This window comes from Ochlerotatus camptorhynchus, unplaced genomic scaffold, assembly GCF_037179485.1.
Source record: "Ochlerotatus camptorhynchus isolate MF236.1 unplaced genomic scaffold, CSIRO-AGI_Acam_v1.1 ptg000503l, whole genome shotgun sequence".
Classification (NCBI taxonomy): Eukaryota; Metazoa; Arthropoda; class Insecta; order Diptera; family Culicidae; genus Ochlerotatus; species Ochlerotatus camptorhynchus.
Window position 1 is genome coordinate 480097 of NW_027040988.1, and position 24987 is coordinate 505083.

General features: G+C 39.0%; 1 pseudogene; it reads left to right on the top strand.

The window, feature by feature from the left end:
• Positions 1–4257: 4257 nt before the first annotated feature.
• On the top strand, positions 4258–24987 carry LOC135712776 (uncharacterized; annotated as a pseudogene).

Below are 24987 nucleotides of genomic sequence, written 5' to 3' on the forward strand. Positions count from 1 at the left end.
TAAAAATTTATATCTGCTCGCCTCGAAATTAAATTACGACTTTTTTCAAGGATGTTTATCTTTTCACTTTGGATACAAAGTGAAAAAATGTTGGCATTTTGCAAGCAAAAAAAAAAATTGCATTCAGTCAGTGTGACGGTTGAGCTAACATCTTTTTATCCTGCTGAGCTTCCAGTAGTGCAGCATCCTTTTAATTTAGAAACACTGAAAAGTGTTTTATGGCTGTTAGAGCTGGACAGAAGACAAAGGGTTACAACAGGATTTATTGAATTGAAAGTAATTGTGCTGGTGTGCGGTCAGTGTTTACCATTAAAAAGAAGGTTAAGGGATGCTGCTCGGGGAAATGAGTTCAACAGCTTATGTGTATGCTTTAAATTTAACCTGATTGTGCTAGAATGTTTTTGTTTTTCTTGATTTATTTTCCGTGCTGAGCACCAAAGCTACCGACACCAGCGAGGCAGGTCCCACACCTGACCCTACCTATCTACCCATCAACTCATGAGCCGGGGACCAACGGCTTTACTTCCGAAGGAAGGCGTGATCAGAGATGTTATGCCAGAACATCCCGGCGGCACTGAATGGGATTGAACCCAGGCCTGCTGGTGTGAGAGGTAATCACGCTTACCACTACAACACCGGCGCCGCTAACAGTTGTCAGTTCCAACTTTGTTGGTTCAATTTGGGGTAGCCCTACTTTTGACGGATATAAGTAGATGGGTTGTTTAGAAATAGCGTGCAGTCAATCCTCCCGTCAAAACAAACTTCACGGCAAATGAAACCGACTCATATTTGAGTACCGTTCACTCAAACTCGCAAAAGCGTCGGTCACTCGTAGAATGAGTAAATTATTATCAAATATGATTAGATGTCACTCATATTTGAGTGTCATTTACTCATATTTGAGTAAACATTTAATCATATTTGAGTAAACATTTACTCATTCTATGAGTAACCTATGAACGGGATCCAAATATGAGAAAGATTAATTTACCGTGTAGGCCCTTCAAAAAAACTATAAAAACTAGCCGAACAATGCATTAGGTCCTAAGAAACATTGATCGATTCTCCTCGTCAACTTTCTCTTTCGTTAATAACTTGACTACAAAACCGTTTCTTGACGTGTTTTGCCGTACACTCAAAATAATTGACACGTCAAAGTTATGTAAAAAATCACGAAGATCTAAAAAAATATTGTTTGTTGTGAGGTTACCTGACACAAGTAGAATTTAATTGTTAGCATCTGATTTTCATGTGGAACACATATAACATCCACCTTGTTAACCGATAACACTTTCGTGAAAATCACGTACGTTGGGAACACCATTCTGCCGATAACGAAAAATAGAATTGTAGTACTTTCTTATTGATTCACGCGTATGAAACAATAACTAATATGGCCACCATAAAAAACGCACTGCAAGAGCTGTTCGGTAATTTGGCGATCTCCAGTTATTTGTTGCGGATTTTGGACGGTAAAAAGTAGTTTTGATGTTAAATGTTGAAATTTTAATCCTTTCATTGAATTTTAACATAAATTTTATCAAAATTTAATTTAAAATGAACACAGTTCGAAAAAATATTGTAAATTTTTGTTCAATATGATGCACATATATGGAGCGTCACATATCATATACATTTACATTATATATCATATAAAGTTCTAACACATTTTATGCAATGTAGCAAATATTGTATACAAAAGCCCTTCTTTGTAAACAGCATTGTTTGCAAGTTGCTCGGTTGCGTGAAATGAAATACAAGTTTACGTGATTGAATGTTAACATCACAATTAAAATTCAGAATTTTTATCTGCGTACTGAATTTTTTTGTAGATAATACTAAAAAATAACGTTATATTTACAGGAAACTCCACTGTAAAGGGTGAGAATGGATAAGTTCTTCACTACATAAAAATCACTTAAGTGTCAACGTAATTTTCATTTACTTGTGTGCAGTTCGTATGGAATTTTCCACTGGCTTTTTAAACAAAAGTAAGTTAGTTGTACCCAACAGTAGGTAAATATGATTATACTTAACGTTGGGTTCCCACACTTTACTACCCCTGTTGGGTGGTTTTACTCCTCCGTTTTTGACAACATTAGAAGTAGAAAAGGAGACAAACTAGTCAAAAGTAGGTAAAAGTGAACTGGCCGTTGGATACTTTTTTCTTACCGTGTATAATATCAACAGGGGTAATAAAGTGTGGGAACCCAACGTTGAGTATAATCATAGCACAGACAAACAGACGTAACTCTGTGAAAAAGTTTTTCTTGAAAACATAGTATCTCAAAACATAGGACCTCAGTAACGACATCTCTCGGGTTTCTCGCGGAAAAGAAGCTTGCTCGCTAACTCGCAAACAACATTGCATAAAAGTTCTATAGAATGTATAGAAACGTCAAAGTGATCCGATGCCAGCGCTGTGGCGAGTAGGTCACGGAACTGATAATATTCAAATCAACCGTTAAATACGTGAACGAAGATACACAATGAAGAGTTACGTCTGTTTGTCTGTGATCATAGTCACCTACTTTGGGTACTACTAACTTACTTTTGGGAAGAAAGCGAGTGGAAAATACTATACGAATTGCACACAAGTATATCAAAACTATAGTAGAACTTGAATCCGGTTTACTTATTTATAATGCCCAGATGAGTGAAAAGAACAAGCTGAACATTGCATTAGGTCCTAAGTAACATTGATCGATTCTCTTCGTCGACTTTTTCTTTCGTTAATAACTTGAGCACATAACCGTTTCTTGTTGTGTTTGTCGTATTAGGTGCTAGATAAAAGCTTCTTTTGTCGATCTGTGTGTTGAAAATACCTGGGAATGTCTTTACATGGCCGTAAGGCTACAAAGAGAAAGTCAACTCAACGAAGAGAATCTGTCAATGTTAATTAGGACCTAATGCAATGTTCAGCTTGAATTCAGTAACTGAGTCGAATTCAACTCAAAATAACAAAAAGTGACACTGTCGAATTGACTATAAGAGCCAGGCCAGTGACAAGGCCTATACCAACAGCAGCGTTTGACAGTAGGCAGCATGTCCCGGGCTCAAAACGTTCATTTTGCTGTGCTGGGCCCGCTGTCATGGTATAACATGTTGCTTACGCGCCTGCCACTGCACTGCGCCTGCCAAATCATCCGCAATACTTCGAATGATTATTGCATTGCTCGAGCCCTTTAACAATATGCATTCGAATTTCGGATGATTTTCTTATGGTTGATTTCGTCGTCAGATGATGAACATCCAAATACAGGATGATTTTCGTTTGAAAATTAGCTATAAAACATACGGCACTCAGAAGACAAACATTTAAGAATAGTGTGACATGCAAGTGCTTTTAATTAGATTTATAATTTGAATATGTACAATTCCATACTGAATAGTCATAATAATAGAATACAAAAAAATTTCGTGGTGGAGAAAACCTCCTCCACCACGAATTAGCCAAACATTGGTTTTCATCCTTTACCTTTGTTCGTAAAAGCTCTGATAGCGATGCATATGCTTCCACCTCGTTTGTCAGCTCAGATCAGCAAATGACGTTCGATAGAATTATTTACATCATCGTTTTGAATGATTTGCGTTATGGGGCTGAACCAATACCATATGCATTTCCATTTAGTATGACAGTCATTCTACAGAGAGCATTACGCATTTCAACTGAAGGCCCTATCCCTTCTCATAACATGTTTCATCCAGTATTCGAGAGGAAAATCATTTGATTTCAAAACAACCGTCATCCGGTTACAGCTTTCATTCGAAAAAGTGATTTCGGTCTTTTGCTTTGAATGGTCTGAGGTTTCATTCGATCAGAGGATGATGTTTGTGTACAGTGTGGGCTGATAAGAGCCGATTTCTTCAACTCCGCTTGGCCGTGTGCTGTTAGTTGTAATTCAAGCCGAACAATGCATTAGGTCCATACAATTGATCGATTCTCTTAATCGTCTTTCTCTTGTATCGAACAGTGTTAAAAAATAGCTTGAAATATACATGGCCATGGAGATGCAAACAGAAAATCGACGAGGAGAATCTGTCAATGTTATTTAGGACCTAATATATTGTTCGGCTCGTTTTTTTATTTATTTCTATGGGATAATATTTTAATCAAATGCAGCTATCAAATTTCTACCTGTGTTAAACAATTGCAATATTGTTCAATTGTGTTGATAAACCCTGGTGCATACTCAATATTAACAGGGCAGAGGTATGTTAATATTATATAAATAATGTTCTGAATTTTGCCAGGAGATCAACATCGATACCGTTCTATCAAAAACTAATAAAGGTCAGGAGTTGATGGAAGCTTTGAAGGAAAACCGCAATCTTGATGACAAGATGATTAAAAAGATAACCCACCTGCTATGTGATTTCCTAACATCGATTTACGGAGTGTAGGTTTTGAAATAGTTCGAAAATAAGTTTGAATCCTTTTTCATATTCTACTTTTGTATTTCAGCCGTGCTACCACATTCCACAAAAATCTTTTGGCCAAATCTCTAGTGCAGTCGTATCCGATGTTGGCATCAAAAGTTTCCGATATTCCTCAAGTACGAATTTAACCTGTACCAAAAACAAGGAGTGATCCCTCTAACAGGATATTAACTACACAAATTCTCCATTATTATATGTTTAGGCCTTATGGTTTTATGTCGATGGTCGGGGGCCAGGACGACACGCAGGAAAAATCCATTATCATTTGGAATACCTCGCTAAACAATTTGACCAAAGAGTTATCAACAGAAAATCAGCACCGAAAGAGGAAACTTGTGAATCAAGCGAGCATCAGCCACTAGGTGAGATCGAACTGATAACTTTGGTAGGTTATATTAATTATATGTTGTTGGTGTATTTTATAATTTGTTTTATTTACCAGATCGAGGAATTGAAATTTGTCGTTCCGACCGAGGACAATAAAACTCGGATTGCATATTTATGGGATTCAACATTTGACTACCGTTGCCAGTATTGTGCGAATAAGGATGTTTTTTTCGTTTCTGGAAGAATTTCCTGTTGGCTCGGCGTTTGACGGCGAGCTGGTATTCAATGTTTAATGCTCTGTTCAAACTCTCTAAATGAATTTTCAACCATATTTTTCTTATCCAGATTGATTACGACTTCAAGAAAATGAAGAAAAACACGGTGGACTTCACCGATAACTGGAAGCATTGGCAGGAGAAAGTTTTGCAAGGACATCGCCACCTATTCAGAGAGATAAGTAATGGTTCGTATAACATTCATTTATTAATAATTCATCAACTAGATTTGCATGTGTTGTGGTTTGTTTAGATTTTGTACGTGCATTGGCAATAATCCGTGCCAAAAATCCAACACGAGGCTCAAAGCGCTTGCGTGATGAGGAGTCATCGAAGGAGAATCCGCTTAAAGGAATTATCGACTGGGCTAGCGTAAGTTGTTCAATTTTATAAAAAGAGAAATGTCAATTAAAAAGAACAATATGTTAAAATTATAATATATATATGTTATATAATATTTTGTTGTTCGAAGTCACATCAATGCCATACTAGCTTATAAGTTACTAAAACAATCTAATAATAATTTACTGTTTTTTTACATTTTTAATTATGGTACACAGGTACACGACGCAATTCTCATCCACCCCATCACTCCTACTTTGCTTGTGCGCGGTGACTTGTTGGACAGAGGCGAACAGTGTTACATCGCATGGAAGGGTATGAATATACCTAACGGATGCAACATTATCTCTGCGTTTGGAAAGCTGTGTCAGGGTTTCGACGTGTTTGCCGTAGATTGCGTGCCCAGCGACAAGCAGTTCTTTCTTTTCTTCAAGGCGGCTGTTTTCGCTGTCAGTAAAATCGGAACTACTGGGGAAAAATTTGTGCGTTCTCTAGGGTAAAAATCGGTTGGTCCAGTAGAATTAACCAGTATCTCAGCAAATTTCCTACAAGTTTTTTTTTTGATAGAAAAAATCGCAATTATTTAGAGATAAAGGAATATGGTCGATTACCTTTTTGTGATATCATAACGTAAAGTAAAAATCTAGCGGTTAGTCAGAGAAATGATTTATTGTCACAGAAGAATACGATTGTAAACAAAAATGCGTATGAATATTTACGCTCATTGTTCTCAAAACAAAAGAAGCGCTCCTAGTGAATCTTCTTTTTCTACGTTTATCTGTAGGACGAAGAAAATCTAATGGCGTTTCAATGCGTTAGGACGGAATTGAAACTCGTAGAACGAAATTAGAATTAAGAAACAGTGTTAGATTTTAGACAATATCTCAACAATTTGTGACTCTTTATCAAATCCAACGGTACGTTTGCAAAGGTGAATAAATTTGCAAGTCATCTTTGATAGAAATATTCCATTTTTTGTTTAAACTCGTTCAGAAAAGAGAGGTAAAGCGCGGCTTGTGCTTAGTAGAACGGAAATTAGATCAAAAACCCTAGTAGCCAGGTGCAAAACTGACTTTTTTGAGTTCACTGACGGCGTATCTTCAAATGATTCAGTGAGGGCAACCGGTGAACACTCGTGTGATTAGCCCCGGTTCCTTTCAAATTGTATCATTATTCATGTACGGTCCTTATATTTCAAATAACGTTTCACATTCATCTAGTGATGGCCAATTTTCATGCGAATAATCGATTAATCGATTAACGAACCGAAAAGTAAAATATTTGTAACCGGTTATATCATACTGATATCAGCATTAAGTTCTCCAGAGGATCATCACCCATCGTTTCAAACATGTGCTGCACTCTCATTGGTGGAAAAATGGCAGCGCAGCGAACAAAAAATAATCAATTAGTTGTTAATCGAGTAATTAAAAAATGAGACATCTCTGATTTTGGTGTGATTGTTTTGATAAAAATGAGCGCAAAATTTCATCTCTACCGAGGGGGCAGCAAAACCACAAAATTACCTTGAATACGGGGGGTATTCATTGGATGAAAGGGACCGTGAAAGATGACACTAAAATAGAAAGTTTTTCTTCCGACAGTTTCATCTTAGTATTCATCTTTGGTGAGAGTGTGAACTCCAATTTGCCCTCATTTAAATTCAGAAAAATGTGGTAACATTTGAACACTGCTTACCCTGCATCCGTTCTTCCAGGAATTCGAAAAGCCTCCGGGGGAAGCGGTCGGAAAATAACTTGCAAGCGCTTGGAATCCACGCGAGAAGAAAATCTCCTGTAGTTCGGGCAATTCAGCATCCTTAGGAAAATTGTGAAAAGATATTCGCTTGGTACAATCTTGTTTATTTGCGCACCAATAAAACTCGCACTTGCGGCCCATGTTTTAATCGGTTTTAAACAAACAATGTTTTGTGACGTCTACCGGTCATCGACGTCGTTGGGCAGCGACACTAGCGCCACTACGATATCGCTAGTTTCAAATGTCTATTCAAAATAGCACTTATATTTCTTACACACTTTAGGAATTTGACTTGGATGTTAGTTCTCTGGGATAAAAGCTTATTTTACCGAACTATGTGTTGAAAATAGCTGAAAGTGTCTATACATGGCCGTGGGGATGCAAAGATAAAATCTACAAAGTTACTTAGGAGCTAAAGCATTGTTCGACTTGCTATTACTTGACTTGACAGTTACAGTATGCAAAAAAAAGTTTATCCACCCCCCTACCAATTAACATTTTTTTTTCTGTCTAAAATCAGTTTAATTTTATGAGTGTTCCTCCATGATTTATCAATTTATGTTTATTTATCACATTGCCATTGAAAATACGGCGTTTATATCTTTTTTTGAGATTTCATGTGATGAATTATGAAAAATGGTAAAAAATTACGCAAAAAAAGTTTATCCACTCCCAAACGGATATTATGATTTAAGTGTGTTTTACAGAGTTTAAGAGTGTATTCTGCAATTTTATCGAATGTAAACATTGTGTCTATCTGTCATTTGGTGCTCTTGAAGTTTTCGTGATCAAAATTTCAGTTTTGTGTTCAAAATTGGAAGTTATTTGTTTCAAAACGCCCAAAAAAGACCAAATTTCGATCAGTATCCGAAATTTGATTATTGAACATCACAAAACTGGCAAAAGCTACCGTGATACTGCCGATATTGTCCAGCTTCACAAAGATACGGTCGCTAGAATTGTGTAGATGTACAAAAAGCGTGGTTCTATCTCACCAGCTAAGCAATCGGGGCGTCCTTCAAAGACAACTGGCCGAATTGACCGAGCTATCGTGAAGATGGTGGAGCTGGACCGGGGACTATCAGCTCCGAAAATTGCGAAACAGATTGAAAGCGAGTTTTCCACTCAACTGACATCACAATCCGTACGAAATCGTCTTCATAAGAAATGTCTTAAGGGCAGAGTAGCTCTTAAGAAGCCATGGTTGTCCGCAAAAAAGTTTAAAAAAAGATTGAAGTGGGCCCAGGACCACATTTCATGGACCATGACGAGACGAAAGTAATGCTATTTGGGTCTGATGGTATCAATGGTGACCCAAATATGCATTATTTTCGTCTCGTCTGACCAGATCCCCTTATTCCAGTCATCATTAGTCCATTAAATGTGGTCCTGGGCCCACTGTGGTGGGTTGTAAAGTATCTTAACAATGAAATTTTCGAGATTTCCCCATTTTTTTTTTCAATAACATTATATATTTTTGTTATTTTACTGGCGAATTTATTGATTTAAAAATAACATTGTACTTTAGAGTGTATGTGTTGTTTTGACAGATCTACTTTATCGACTTTAAAAATAAATCGAAAAAATAAAACATTGCCCCGGGAAGGGAAGGGGGTCAATGTCTGTGTTACGGGTGAGTCCTTTTTTTACTGGTTATGGATTGAGATCCGATCCGGAACTTGTGAGAAATGCAGGTCAACTCCCCTGCACTCGAACTCCCTAGGTCACGTCTTTTTGACAAATGGAAAACATCGACATGAGTCCGATCGACTTTGTTCATTTGTCAAACTTGTCACTCCGAACATAGTTAACCCATTTTTGGGTAGCTTCAGTTTTGACCGATCTGGGTGGATTGTACCCAAATTTGGGTAGTTTTGAAATAGCACCTATCTTGATTACATTGGCAGTGTTGCTGACCCTCTCATAAGGTCGTATGAATGAGAGCGTTTACTTTACTTTTCCCGTAAGAGAAGCACGGGAAAGTAAAGTAAACTCTTTTTATTCATACGGCCCATATCTGCATGCTTCAATCAGATTTATTTTTATTGTTCGTGAAGTAACCCACAATGAAGACACACCAATATTTAATTTAACAAAAAAATTTACTGTAATAGAGTTGTTCATTACTGTTCATGATCGAATCATGTTAACAATAAAATAAATGAAAAATACGATAAAAATCATCGTAACAACATTTTATTATGTAGGGTAGAGAACTACTTCGGCCTAATTGCCCATTTTGGGCCTATCGAGAAGAAAACTTCAAATAAATCCATGATTTCAGAGTTAACAAGTCAATTATGCGTTTGGTACGATACTTTAGTTAATAAGCTACCGAACGAAGTCAATGAGAACGCGTGATATGAATGTTTGCACCCATTATTCCCAAAAACAAAAGAAGCGCTCCGACCGAATCATGTTTTATCTTCATTCGATAGGCCGAAGTGAAGTCATTGGCGTTACAATGGTGTTTCAATGCGTTAGGCCGAGTTTAGAATCCGTAGGCCGAGTTTGGCGTCAAGAAGCAGTGTTAGACTTTTAAAAATATCTCAACAATTTGTTTCTTTTTATCAAATCTTACGGTACGTACGGAGAGGTAAATACATTTGGAAGCTATCAGTAATAATAACATTCCGTTTGGTGCTAAACTACGCAAGATTAAGCTAGGCTAAGTGCGGGTTGTGCTTAATAGGCCGGAAATGGGGTAGTTAACCCTACATTCATTGTAAAGCTAGGTAGAAGTTTTGCCGTTTTCGGAAGGGTACAACATTATAACAATCATTTTTATTGTCGACAATAAATATTAATGTTAGAACATTGTTTCCACTGAAAATTTCACTGTAATTTTTTTTTCGGGTATGGATCAAACTTTGTGTTCCCAAATACATAAAGCTCGATTCAAAGTAAATCTGGACGCACGGTTTAATACATCACCGCGCCTCTGGTAGTTGGAACAAAAATCGTTTGACAGGCATTGGTTGATGTTTTATTGACGAAGAAATTGGTGAAAAGTTTTTCTCGATTCATCGACGAATCCCGTAATTACGGATCATGGAACTTGAGAAAAGAAAATAAATTGAGCACAAACATCTAGAGAACCCTTCGTGGTCTGCCTCAAAAATAGCAAAAGTGTTAAAATTCCCAAAGTCAACGGTGAGTCTTGTAATCAAACGTTACAAGGATATTCTGAAAGTGGATAGAGCACAGCGCATCTATCATATAAGTGGCACTAGGAACAAAGAGTTGAGGAGAAAGGTGTTGAGGTAAGCAAAAGGAAATCGAGGTGTCTCCATACGTGATTTGGCAAAGAAATACGAGTCCAACTTTTCCACCTTGCGTAACATCCTTTCAAGAGAAGGATATCGGTCTTTTTGTGCCAGTAAACATTCGAATCGCTCCCTCAAAACAAAATTTAGTGGCCAAAAAGCGAGCACGATTATTATACGGTTTTCATCACAGCTCACACAATGACGTCGAAGGTTTACATTAAAGAGTGTCTGAAAAAGCGGATTTTACCCTTCATTCGGCAGCACAAGACCAACGTTATGTTTTGGCCGGATCTAGCCAGCAGCCACTACTCAAAGGAGGTACTAGAATGGTATGCTGCAAAAAATGTTAATTTCGTCGCCAAAGAGATTAATCCTCCAAATTGCCCTGAGTTCAGACCGATTGAAAAATTTTGGGCAATTGTCAAGCGAAAACTTCGAAGATGCGATAAAGAAGTGACAAATGCACAACAAATGCGTTTAAAGTGGAATAAGTTCGCCGGTACAGTGTCACCAGTGACTGTGCAGATCATGATGGCATCGATCACAAGTAAAGTGCAACAGTTCGTTCGAAACGGTGAAATGTAATAACTTGTTATATATCTTTTGAAAGCTGAATAAATATCCTTTTGTTTGACGTTTTGATCAACCGTGTATGTTGTTTAATTCTTGAGTTAGGATCCCTTGAATGCGTCCAAATTTACTTTGAATCGGGCTTTACCATATATTCAAAGAAACACTTGAAAGTAGGATGGGTCTCTCACGGTGATTCCTTGAAGAGTTAAAAAAATGGCCGTCATTATGGCTAATATACCCTATCACTTCAAATTCTTTCGTCAGTTTTGCTATTAAAATTAGTTTTAAAAATATTATGCAGTTGGTAACAAATTACATTTTAAAATTTCGGCTCGTCTTGAGTTAAAAAAGCTAAACCCTACAAAACAAATGAAAAATCAATTATTTTAGGCCAACCAAAACATTACTTTCTATAGCACTTTATAAAATCATAATTCGTTGAAATTTAGAACAAGGAATGGAAAAATAACCAAAAATTAGCTAAATGTTGATTTTCGCCAATGCCAAAAAATTTTAATAGAACATTTTGTTTTCTTGGTTGAAACCCAAGCAAAAGCTAGTATTTAAATCATGGCACATCTTTTACTTGTTCAGAAATCCTTAAATAATCTTCTCCGAAAATTTAAAATTATTTGGTATAATTATTAAAAAGTAACCGCAAATTTTATCGAATATAGAGGAAGCGGCTCTAATGTTGACCTATGGATCTAATGTTGGACCCATCGCTAATAATCTGCTTTTTATCAATTTTGTCTAGATGAACGCGTCATTGGGACGGCATTGATGGATATTTTTGGTCGCTATTGAAAATTTAGTCGATTGCTGGATTTATGCATGGGTGGAAATTATGGGCATTTAGGCCGACATTACATCCATTTGCCTTATTTGATTGATTGATTGATTTATCTTTATTAATGAGGCTTTCAGCCTGAGGATGGTTCCCCTCCATCCCCTATTTGAATCCTTTCAAAAGCTTTCTACGTAGCTTATGAACAACGCCTTAGCAGTAAAGCAAGACCATGCTGGAAGAGGCTGGTTCAATTACAGGTCCGGTCGAACAATACTACTAGATGAAAAAATTCTCGACCTTCTCGACAATATGCTAATGTAAACATTGTACAGGCAAAGAAAGCTCTCTATCAACTGTGTAAGTGACACATAGAACACTTAGATGACGGAAGATATAAAGTTCCAGTTGGGATTTTTTTTTTTGTTTATTATTTTATTTCATTCGAATCAACTTTACAGAGCCGAGGATTCTTGTTCACTATACAAAACATCTTAAAACCAGAACGGGATCCAGTGGTTTCATTGTATGGCAGTATCGCCAACGGGGGGCTAAGCACTTCCATTGTAGCAATGGACGCAAACGTGGTCATCACTCACACGCTCATCACGGAACGGTTGCTTTCCAATGTCGACGACGCATCGACCGAAAGAAGAAGAACAATGAGGAAGACCACTCAGTTGCTGCCGAGTAAACAGACGATCGCGTGACACACATCGAGAGTGGCCTGATTCTGTCGACAGCCGAGTGAACACTGTCTCAGTAGGGATGAAATGGCAAAATAATAAAAAAAAGATGTTAAATCTGGAGTGACTCAGCCATCTTGCATCATATTCAATCAATTTTAAACTAAACCTCACATTCATGTTGTTTGGAAGTATCACTTCCAGTCAGACAAGTGTCATAATACGGTCTACCGTAATCCAACATAAGACGACCAGGATCCCACCCCGTTAAAATTCCTTCAAACAATAAATTTTCTAGTCGATATTATTATTCAAACCAGCAACATCATTAGACGCTCCTAACTCGTTGCTAACATGACCTATCGCCATCATCATCGTTCCTTGCAAGAAGACACATCAGCATGTTTGGAATTCCACCCTCGCCTCGAAGGGATGAAGACTACGTCGTCGTCGTCGCCGTTGACGACGCGACACTGTTATAGTTGAGGCGCTTTGTCACCACCGCCGCTCAGACTAGTTGTTCATTGAAATCATCCCACCGGCAACAATAGCCATTTATTGTCGTTTACTCGTTGTCATCTCGTTACACATTACACTACACGATGTCGCTCCCTCTATCCGGGAGTCCAGTAGTAGCTGCATACATTCCATCCAACGTAGCTTGACTAAGACAATGTGCATCAGTTAAAATGCATCAACACTTCCCACACAGACACACGTGGTCGCAGGTAGCAGGGATGCAAATTAATATATTAGTGACAATTTGATATTGCTTCCTCCTGGTAATGGCGTGAAGGAGGGCTAGGAGTTGTCATCTTCATCGTGCTCTGGAGATTTTCAAGAAACAAAGGAAGGAATGCCGATCGTTATTGCAGCGCATTTTGATGCGAGGAAAGTTATAACCATAAAATGGGAGCAAATTTATAATAATGCCTGACGTTTTAGCTTGCACATTTCAAATGGACAATTTCCTGCGATTGACTGCAAGTCTTGAAACCATGTCACCAATAGACTTCAGATGACAGTGTAGTTTAGGAACCATCCATAAACGTTTTGTACATGTTTTTGTACAAATTAAGACCCCTCGTTGCGATGTTTCCCATACCTAATGCATGCTACGTATTATTAAGCTATATCATTTATGCATGTTCCATAGTATTTAATTTATAAACACAACCGGGGTAAAGGGTGATACGGTCAAAATTTGGTCAAGGGAAAACGCGTGTAAATCGGTGAAATCGTTTATTTCAAAAATCAAATTAAATTTCTTTTTCAAGTTCAATTAGTATAAAATTCAGGAAAAATATTCAGTTAGGCTTCCGCTTTTCCAAATCCGAAATGCCGGGCCTTACGCTTGACCCCTGCCATCAGATTTTGTACAGCCACCTTGTCCACCTTCTTCGCCGCAGAAAGCCAGTTTGCCTTGAACTGCTGCTCGCCCTTAGCAGTTTTTTTGGTCTTCTTTAGGTTCCGCTTGACAATAGCCCAGTATTTCTCAATTGGGCGGAGCTCTGGCGTGTTGGGAGGGTTCTTGTCCTTGGGAACCACCTGCACGTTGTTGGCGGCGTACCACTCTATGGCCTTTTTACCGTAATGGCAAGATGCCAAATTTGGCCAAAACAGTACGGAACAACCGTGTTTCTTCAGGAAAGGCAGCAGACGTTTATTCAAACACTCTTTCACGTAAATTTCTTGGTTGACAGTCCCGGAAGCTATGAAAATGCTGCTTTTCAAGCCACAGGTACAGATGGCTTGCCAAACCAGATATTTCTTTGCGAACTTTGACAGTTTCATGTGCTTGACGTAGGTTTCGTCGTCCATTACCACGCAGTCAAACTTCGTCAGCATCGTCGTGTACAGCCTCCGGGATCGCGCTTTGGCCGTCGTATTTTGTTTATCATCGCGATTTAGAGTCACTACCTTCTTGTAAGTCGATAGTCCGGCTCGTTTTTTGGCTCGATGCACGGTTGTAGACGATACACCCAGCTTATTTGCGGCATCTCGGAGAGAGAGGTTAGGGTTTCGCTTGAAACTACCGGCAACTCTCTTTGTCGTCTCAGTGGCTTCCGGTTTTCGATTTCCCCCCGATCCAGACTTCCTGGCTGTCGACAAACGTTCCCCAAACAAATTAATTACATTTGTAACGGTTGATTTGGCAACTTTTAGCGATTTTGCCAACTTTGCGTGCGAGTAGCTCGGATTTTCGCGATGCGCGAGCAAAATTTTGATACGCTGCTCTTCTTGCTTGGACGGCATTTTGACAACTGAAGAGTGAATTCCAAAATCAAAATAGGAGCAACATTCTACACACACACACCTTCAAAATGAGGGGTGTTCAGGTTTTTTAAATGCAAAATTGAAAGAAATACGTCAAGTTGATATTGACCAAATTTTGACCGTATCACCCTTTATGCACGATTTGCTTACAATAATGAGGAATTCATCATCGCAGGATGTTTGTGGAGACCGCATGAATGGAGGATGAGAAATACCGAGCTGCAGTGCAATACAAGAAAAAGGAGGAAAACAAATTTGGAGTGTATTAGGGAGGGAAATGAATAATGTCGAAAAAAATAGAAAAAAGTTTTCCTACTGAACTCGAACCATCAACGTTGTGATTATCAGATCTGTACCTTCTCCACTGCTCTCTCCATGCTTCGGAATATGGATAAGCCCATCTAAATAGTATGCTTTTTCTGAAGAACGGGAATTGGAGAAAATCGTGGCAAGTGTGTGCGTCGTTCTACAATGTTATAAATAAAATGCATAATTGAAGAGTAAAAAATTGAACTCTCTTCTCATTGTCGCATGTTTTGTTGATACATGTGTACCTATATACAGCTCTCGAATATGTATATAGTGTTGATAGCAGCGGTGGATAGGAATAGCAGTGATAGATCTTTGGTAGCATAGTATTTACTGTCGCATATAGACAGTTATTTCCCACACCTTAGTTGTGTCGGTCGTCGTTTCGAATAATATTCAGTCCATACGCTTTGATTTGGTTTTGATATTTTTTTATCTTTCGACATAATGTTCAGTGTCACTTAACAACGTACTTGTAACATCAATCCGAACGGACGCTAATTATTTTGCGAGTGATCCGCGGGGACCTTTTCTGGCTGGCGAAGATTTAATTTAACATTTTGGTCCTTCGAACCGGATTCGGTCAATCCGCGGGTCCACGTTCTTAGAATAGTGGGGCGTGGCGTGAATGCATGCGGCGTGCGGTAAGACTATTGTTCGTCGGTTCAGTGTACTCGGTGTAAGATCAACGAACTTTGATCTCGGAAGCAGTACCCACGCAATCGATTTTTTTTTAAATTTTTATTATAGAGATTTTTAGCCGAAGGCTAGTTCATCGCTTCACGTAATCGATGGATATGTGCTGCCAACCATGAGGAATATTGTGACGTGTGTGATTACTACACACCATACGATTGACCAAGGGCTATTGATTGGATTCCTGGATTTTGTTTTTTCGTCATCATATCCACCTCCGGAGGATTATCATATAAGAGTCAGATGAGTAGCGAGTGTGTGTGATCGTGTGGTTGAGCTGACTTGGCTTGGCGTGGTTTGCATGTGACGCCAGCAAGATAAAGGCGCATTGTTCAATTTTCCGTATTATATTGCGAGTTTGGACAAAATTAATATATTTAGAGTATCTTCGGTTGATAATTGGGCTGTCATTTTTGGAAATTCGTTCTGCGAGACCTCAATCGGGAGTGATTCTGTTCTGTAGTGAAGTGTAGTGTTAAAGTTTGAAGGATGCCCTCCTCCGATCTGAGGCAGTTGATGAAGCAGGAAAATCAGTTGAAGGCGTTGTTGGAAAACGTGTAAGAGTTTGTGGACAACTATCAAGAGGATCGCAATAAGGATGTAGTTGAAATGTGCCTGATAAAACTGGATGGATTGTATATATACGTTACACCCCGGCTGACCAACTGTACTGCATCAACCAACATCATCAGCAACAACAACCCGGACAGCGTAGCAACAGCCAGAGTAGCCACGCCGAGACGACCAACGCCACATCGATCGACCACAACGACCGATGCACCGTAGAATTGATGAGTTAGGAAGAATCAGCGTAGCAACAACCCAGAGGAGCAACGTGGACACGAACAACGCGTTACGACCGATCGAACGATATTGGATTGTGCTGATCAGGTAGTTTTAGTTAATAAAAGGTTTAGCGATAGGAAAATTCGGTTAGTCTTAAGTGCGCGTTCCTTGTAATCGGTAAATTGGTGAATAAATTTTTTTTTTTTATAACACTCGGTTAACCATGAGCATTATTGGCGCAGTCTTCGGAAAAGTGTGGAAGTAGTGAACCGCGAATTTTTACAAGTGCTTTCTTAAAAACGGACTTAGCGAAAAAAAACCAAAAGTGACTATCACAAACCAAAGTGACGTATCACAAACCGAAGCTGATCCTTAGTGAACATAAGCACAGCTTCAACAATCGAAAGCGCTTGGAGACGGAGTGGCCCACGAAAGACCAACCTGAGCAACATTCATCGCGAATAACCGGATCATCGGCGTAGCCACTGCTGAGCGAATATCACGCAGTTTGTGTGATTCGGAGCGAAGGAAGGACCCACACACTCAACCTACAACCCACCAGCGTACCACAGGACTCCGGAAGATGCGAGCAGCTCTTCTGAAAGTATAAACCATTTACTTCTCGCTCATACCAAATATCACAACAAAAAGTGTAGTGTAAAAATTAAGCGAAAAGCTAGTGAAGTGAGTGTACTAAACTTGACTCTTCCTTGCTTAAATTAGTGTTCGAGGGGAATAATAAATTTAAAATGAAAAGAGATATGATCTCTCCCGATCTGATTCCGCCTCCAGAATTTGAGGAAGCGGAAGAACAGCAAAATGCAAGTCCAACAACAGCAAATATCAGTAGAACAGCTACTTGATCACATAAGAAACCTAGCTGAGACGCAGCAGTCTTTGATTAGTACAATTACTCAAATGAAAAACAAGGCAGATGATCCATTCCTGCAATTCAAAACTCCGGACCCCATCAAAAACCTTCCAACGTTCAGTGGGAACAAAAAGGAGACCCAAGCGTGGATTGAGGATACTCAAAACACGCTTGACTTGTTTAAAGTGTACAAAGGTACACCCACATACGCGCAGATAGTTCGCGCGGTGAAAAATAAAATTGTGGGCGAGGCTAAAGAAATTGTAATAGCCGCAGGGAACCCAAACAAATGGGAAGAAATCAAAGAAGTATTACTCAATACTTACGGGGACAGACGAGACCTTACGTCTCATATCCAATCCCTATTTTACATAAAACAAGGTTATAAATCCCTTGTTGAATATTATAATAAAATTAAATCCATCGACACCGCGATAAAAGCAACGGCGGCAATGCACGAAGAATATAAAGGGTCGACGAAAGCCATCAACACGCTGATCAGTCTGATGACTCTCACACGTTATATGGACGGCCTCGGGGAGCAACTTTCGATGCACGTTAGAAGCTACCGACCTGAAACATTAGAGGAAGCGTATTCAATTACACGGGAGTACTCGAATGCGCAATTCAGGCAAAAATTAGATTCAAAACCAAAATACGAACGGAGCGATAACAGGCGAACGCCACAAACACAGCCTACCTCGCTACCCTTCAAGGGGTATGTGGGTATATGCCTGTGGGTTAGGTTTGTTTTGGGTGTTTGGCCCAAAACAAACCTAACCCACAGGCATTCGCGAATAAATTTAACGGGTCAGGAAAGTTTAAGACCAACAAACCCGAATTGGACAACGATGTTTCGATGAGAACTGCCCGATCCAGAACTCAAATAAACACACATGTCGGTGGCAACACCAAAGCGAATGAACCTGAACATGACGAACCAGAATTTGACACCCCACCGCAAATGGATAACTCTGTTCTGGAGTCAGACGAGGACGACTACTTTATTGGGGAAGAACTAAATTTTCTCCAGGGTCTCACAAAAGAGCCCAAAACGTAGTTAACAACAATTTTATACCGTACATTAGCTTTTTGACTAGTAAGGGCGAAATGAAATTCTTGATTGACACAGGAGCCAACAAGAATTATATTTCAACTGACAGAGTCAAGCTAGAAAATTGCGAGACGGAAAACGGCGTAAAGGTGAGCAATATTAACGGAACACACGAAATAAAACACTCGGTTTCTTTTGACATCTTTCAAGTCAAAAAGAAATTGAAATTCTACGTGTTCAAATTTCACGAATTTTTTGACGGTCTGATTGGATATGAATCCTTGAGAGACCTAAACGCTCAATTAAATATTGGTAAGAATTCTCTTAAAATTGGTAGAAGAGAATTCAAAATGAAAAAGAAATTTTCGGAAACTCACAAAATAAACACGACAGAACAGGAGTTTCAGTATATTCCCATTGAAACATCCAAAGATGGCGATTTTTTAATATCGGAAGAAGAGCATTTCGGAAACTTTTCTATATTACCTGGTCTATACCAGAGCTCAAATAACAAAGCAGTGGTTGCCATTTAAAATCATGTAAAAGCACCTTTAGAAATCAACGCCAACGAAATTGAAATTAACAAAGACGCGTTCAACAATATAGAAACATATAACAAGCCTGTAAATGCCACGGAAAATTACCCGTTCGACTTGAAAGAATTACCGGAATCAGTCGACCTCACCAACCTCAAGCTTAGGGATGATCACATGAATGAAGAGGAGAAACGTTCTCTGAAAAACGTGATCACAAATTTTAAAGACGTGTTATACGTGGAAACGGATAAACTTTCGTTCACCCACAGAATTAAACATAACATTCGTACAGTTGACAACATCCCAGTACACTCAAAATCATACAAGTATCCCTACGTGTACGAGAAAGAGGTACAGGAGCAAGTAAGGAAAATGCTAAATGATGGAATCATTAAGGAATCAATTTCCCCATACACTTCACCTGTATGGGTGGTTCCAAAAAAATCTGACGCGTCTGGCCGAAAAAAAATTCGTTTGGTAATCGATTACCGAAAACTAAACGAAAAGACCATCAACGACAAGTACCCAATCCCAGAAATTACAGACATTCTGGATAAACTGGGTAGGGCCAAGTACTTCACAACCATCGACCTAGTCTCTGGCTTCCATCAAATTCAGCTGGCGGAAGCAGACACGAAAAAAACGGCTTTTTCAGTCAATGGCGGCAAATACGAATTCACGCGTATGCCATTCGGATTGAAAAATGCACCGGCTACATTCCAAAGGGTGATGGACTGTATTCTTAGAGACTTGATAGGAGTATGCTGTTTCGTCTATATGGACGATATCATCATATTCTCCAGTTCCCTCCAAGAGCATGCGAAACACCTAGCGCTAGTCCTTCAAAAATTGAAAGATGCCAGATTGAAAATTCAACTGGATAAATGTGAGTTTTACCGGAAGGAAACTCAGTTTTTAGGTCACACCGTCTCTGAAGACGGAGTACGACCAAACAGCGACAAAATTGAGGTCATAAAAAACTGGCCGATCCCCAATTCTGAAAAAGAAGTCCGACAGTTCTTAGGAACACTGGGTTACTACAGGCGATTCATTAAAGATTTCGCAAAAATAGTGAAGCCCCTCACAGGACTCCTAAGGAAAGACACGGAATTCAAAATAACTGCAGAAATCGAAGAGAGTTTTAATAAATGCAAACAACTTCTAACACTCGACCCAGTGCTGATTTACCCAGATTTCAGCAAAGAATTTATCTTAACCACTGACGCAAGCGACTATGCCATAGGTGCAGTGCTGTCACAAGGGCCAGTAGGCAAAGACAGACCTATCGCATACGCTTCACGAACCTTGAGTCAAACGGAGGAAAGGTATTCGACAACAGAAAAAGAATTCTTGGCAATCGTCTGGGCGGTGAAACATTTCAGACCGTACCTGTACGGCAGAAAATTTAAAATGTTCACAGACCACCAACCCTTGACCTTCTCCATGACAAACGCGAATCATCGCATTATTAGAGGTAAACTCGCATTAGAAGAGTTTGATTACGAATTAATATACAAACCAGGGAAACAAAATGTCGTCGCTGACGCTTTGTCTCGACTCAAAGTCGAAGAGATTAATGCTAATTCACAATCGTCAGTAGAAGGGGAACCTTCAGAAGGAGAAAACGAATCTGATTCGGAAAGCGATGGAATGACCATACACTCTGCGGACACAAGCGATGACCACTACATTCCATACACGGAAAAACCAATAAATACATTTAAAACACAAATTATTTTCAAAACAGGCAACATTAACATAACCGCATATGAACAAATATTCCCAAAATACCACAGACACACAATCGTGAAAAGCCAATACACAGAAGAAGAAATAGTTAACACTCTTAAACGAACCCTGAACCCTAGAGGAACCAGCTGTCTTAAAGTCTCTATATCATTGGCACAACAGATACAAGAAACATTTAGGAAACACTTTTCATCCAACAAAATCTACAAAGTATATATTTCAGAAACCCTACTGGAAGCTGTAGGATTGGAAACTCAACAGGACGACATCGTGAAAGACACCCACAACTTTGATCACCGAGGAACGAAGGAAAACCGAAACCAAATATTACAAACATATTTCTTCCCACAGCTTGATCGTAAGATTAAAATCTTTATTAGCTCCTGTGATATTTGCAAAAAGGCCAAATATGACAGGAAGCCACCAAAATTGATAAGAAAAAGTACATTTGGTGAGAACCCTTTCGATCGCGTTCACATCGACATTTTCTTTCTAAAAAGTCAAATGTGGCTCACTGTAGTGGATTCTTTCTCTAAATTTGCCAACGCGATCCCTATACAATCTAGAACAATAATTGATATAAAAAACGCTATTACAGAACATATTCGGCAATTTGGAAGACCGAAAACCATTGTAGGAGACCAAGAACCATCGTTCAGGTCCATAGATTTTATCGGTTTCTTAAACGATCTCGGCATCGAAATCCATTTCGCAAGCAATTCTAATTCAAACGGGATTGTAGAACGTTTCCACTCGACGCTCATAGAAATTTTCCGCACAAATAAACCAAAATTCAGTAATTTAACAACAAAAGAGCAAATAAATATCGCAGTAGATATTTACAACAATAGCTTCCACTCTGTAATTAAAAATCTTCCACGGAATTTAATATTTAATTGCTCAAATTCCACAAACATGGAGAAGATTTCAGAAAAATCTAAGAATTTACAATCAGCAGCTAAAATTGAATTGGATAAACAAAAACAAAAATACGAAGATAAAAACAAAGACAATGAAAAGCCCAAAGATCTCCAACCCGGCGACACTAAATATATTAAAATTTCACAAAGAATTACTAAAGATATTAACCCGTATAAAATAACAACCGTCAAACAAAATAATGAACTGACTTTTAGAGATGGCAATGACATCAAAATACACAAAAACCGAATAAAAAGATAACCATTTAAAAAAAAAATGTTTCCAACCTTTTCATTGCAGATTGACTTGCATCGTTATAATAAATGCTACAAATTTTAAAGATATTTCACACAATAACGGCATAATTGCTATCAAACTAAAATCTATTAGAATGAGAATAGGATTTGAGAGGATAGTTCACAAAACTAATTTAAATTCTATTGAAAACAACATTGATTATATACAAAAATGTACAGAAAGTCTTAAAATAGTTGATCATCTTAGAAAAACACTAGAGTTTAAAGTTCAATATGCCAGAGATAAATTGTTGAGTTTGTACCCCCATAGAAGCAAAAGAGCGTTAATCAATGCGTTAGGATCCGCAATAAAATACATTGCAGGTAACCCAGATAGTGATGACTTGGAAATTATAAATCAAAACTTAGGCATGTTAGAAAGGCAGGAAAATTTAATCTCAAAATCCCTAGCAAAACAGACCATTATAAATGAACAAATTCAGATAAAAATCAATAACATTACAGATACCCTCAAGAAAATTAATAAACAAATCATTTCACAAAGCAATAACTCATTGATTGTAAAGACAGACTTAGAATATATAAATTTAATAATGAATATCGACTTACTAGTACAAATTCTCAACAATATAGAAGAACAGATTGAATTTGCCAAACTTAATATTTTAAACAGAAACTTGCTTTCATACGAAGATAAAATTTATATTTTCAATAGACTCAAAGCACAAAAATTGAAGGTAGACTATCCAGACCAAATATTTCAGTATAGTACAGGGATTGCAATTATTAAAGGCACTGATATCCTGATCCTAGCAAAGATACCCATCCTAGAAGACAACGAGTTCGACCTAAAGGGTGATACGGTCAAAATTTGGTCAAGGGAAAACGCGTGTAAATCGGTGAAATCGTTTATTTAAAAAATCAAATTAAATTTCTTTTTCAAGTTCAATTAGTATAAAATTCAGGAAAAATATTCAGTTAGGCTTCCGCTTTTCCAAATCCGAATTGCCGGGCCTTACGCTTGACCCCTGCCATCAGATTTTGTACAGCCACCTTGTCCACCTTCTTCGCCGCAGAAAGCCAGTTTGCCTTGAACTGCTGGTCGCCCTTAGCAGTTTTTTTGGTCTTCTTTAGGTTCCGCTTGACAATAGCCCAGTATTTCTCAATTAGGCGGAGCTCTGGCGTGTTGAGAGGGTTCTTGTCCTTGGGAACCACCTGCACGTTGTTGGCGGCGTACCACTCCATGGCCTTTTTACCGTAATGGCAAGATGCCAAATCCGGCCAAAACAGTACGGAACAACCGTGTTTCTTCAGGAAAGGCAGCAGACGTTTATTCAAACACTCTTTCACGTAAATTTCTTGGTTGACAGTCCCGGAAGCTATGAAAATGTTGCTTTTCAAGCCACAGGTACAGATGGCTTGCCAAACCAGATATTTCTTTGCGAACTTTGACAGTTTCATGTGCTTGAAAACATCTGCTACCTTTCCCCTTCCTTTTGCCGTATAAAACTCCTGTCCCGGAAGCTGCTTGTAGTCGGCTTTGACATAGGTTTCGTCGTCCATTACCACGCAGTCAAACTTAGTCAGCATCGTCGTGTACAGCCTCCGGGATCGCGCTTTGGCCGTCGTATTTTGTTTATCATCGCGATTTGGAGTCATTACCTTCTTGTAAGTCGATAGTCCGGCTCGTTTTTTGGCTCGATGCACGGTTGTAGACGATACACCCAGCTTATTTGCGGCATCTCGGAGAGAGAGGTTAGGGTTTCGCTTGAAACTACCGGCAACTCTCTTTGTCGTCTCAGCAGCTTCCGGTTTTCGATTTCCCCCCGATCCAGACTTCCTGGCTGTCGACAAACGTTCCCCAAACACTTTAATTACATTTGTAACGGTTGATTTGGCAACTTTTAGCGATTTTGCCAACTTTGCGTGCGAGTAGCTCGGATTTTCGCGATGCGCGAGCAAAATTTTGATACGCTGCTCTTCTTGCTTGGACGGCATTTTGACAACTGAAGAGTGAATTCCAAAATCAAAATAGGAGCAACATTCTACACACACACACCTTCAAAATGAGGGGTGTTCAGGTTTTTTAAATGCAAAATTGAAAGAAATACGTCAAGTTGATATTGACCAAATTTTGACCGTATCACCCTTTAATCAACATCCAGACGCTGAACATCAATAACACACGAATCAGTACAGACATCAAACTAGTAGCCAAACATGGAGACATCATTTACAAACAAACACAACTTTGTGACATATGCGACGAAACAACCCTCATTGATGATGAATGCATCCATGGTCTCTTGAATCATCTAACACCAAGATGTGTTTTAAAACCCGCCAGGCAACCTATCAGAATAGTAGAAATCAAGAGAGGAATCGTATTAATAGACACGAACAAAAACGTATTAATCTCGGACTCATGCAACGGTTCAAGATTGATTAATACACCAACAATTATAGAAACCAACAACTGCACGATCAAGGTGATGAACTATACGTTCAATAACCAAAATCATCCGACCACCCAAGAGGAATACCTCATACCAATTTATGGCAAGAGGTTAACACAACTAAATCTCACAGCTGAAAACAACGATTTCACTCACATCAAACTTGATAACTTGGACAAACTTCAAGAGATAAAACTGGACCTTCATCACACGAAGAGGACAACAGCCATCTGGGGAGGAACTCTCCTCATAATAACCATAGTATGCTCTTTCGTTACCTATATCATTAACAGGAAAACTAGAGCGAAGCAACGAACCACCCTGGAGATCCAACACCCAACAGAAACCACCCTGGAGATCCAACACCCAACAGAGACTACAAACAAGGAGTCGCAAAAAGGAGCAATCGGATCTCTACCAAGTCTCATCCTTTTTGGTAGATCGCCCGAGGACGGACGACAATCTGAGAGGGGAGGCGTTACACCCCGGCTGACCAACTGTACTGCATCAACCAACATCATCAGCAACAACAACCCGGACAGCGTAGCAACAGCCAGAGTAGCCACGCCGAGACGACCAACGCCACATCGATCGACCACAACGACCGATGCACCGTAG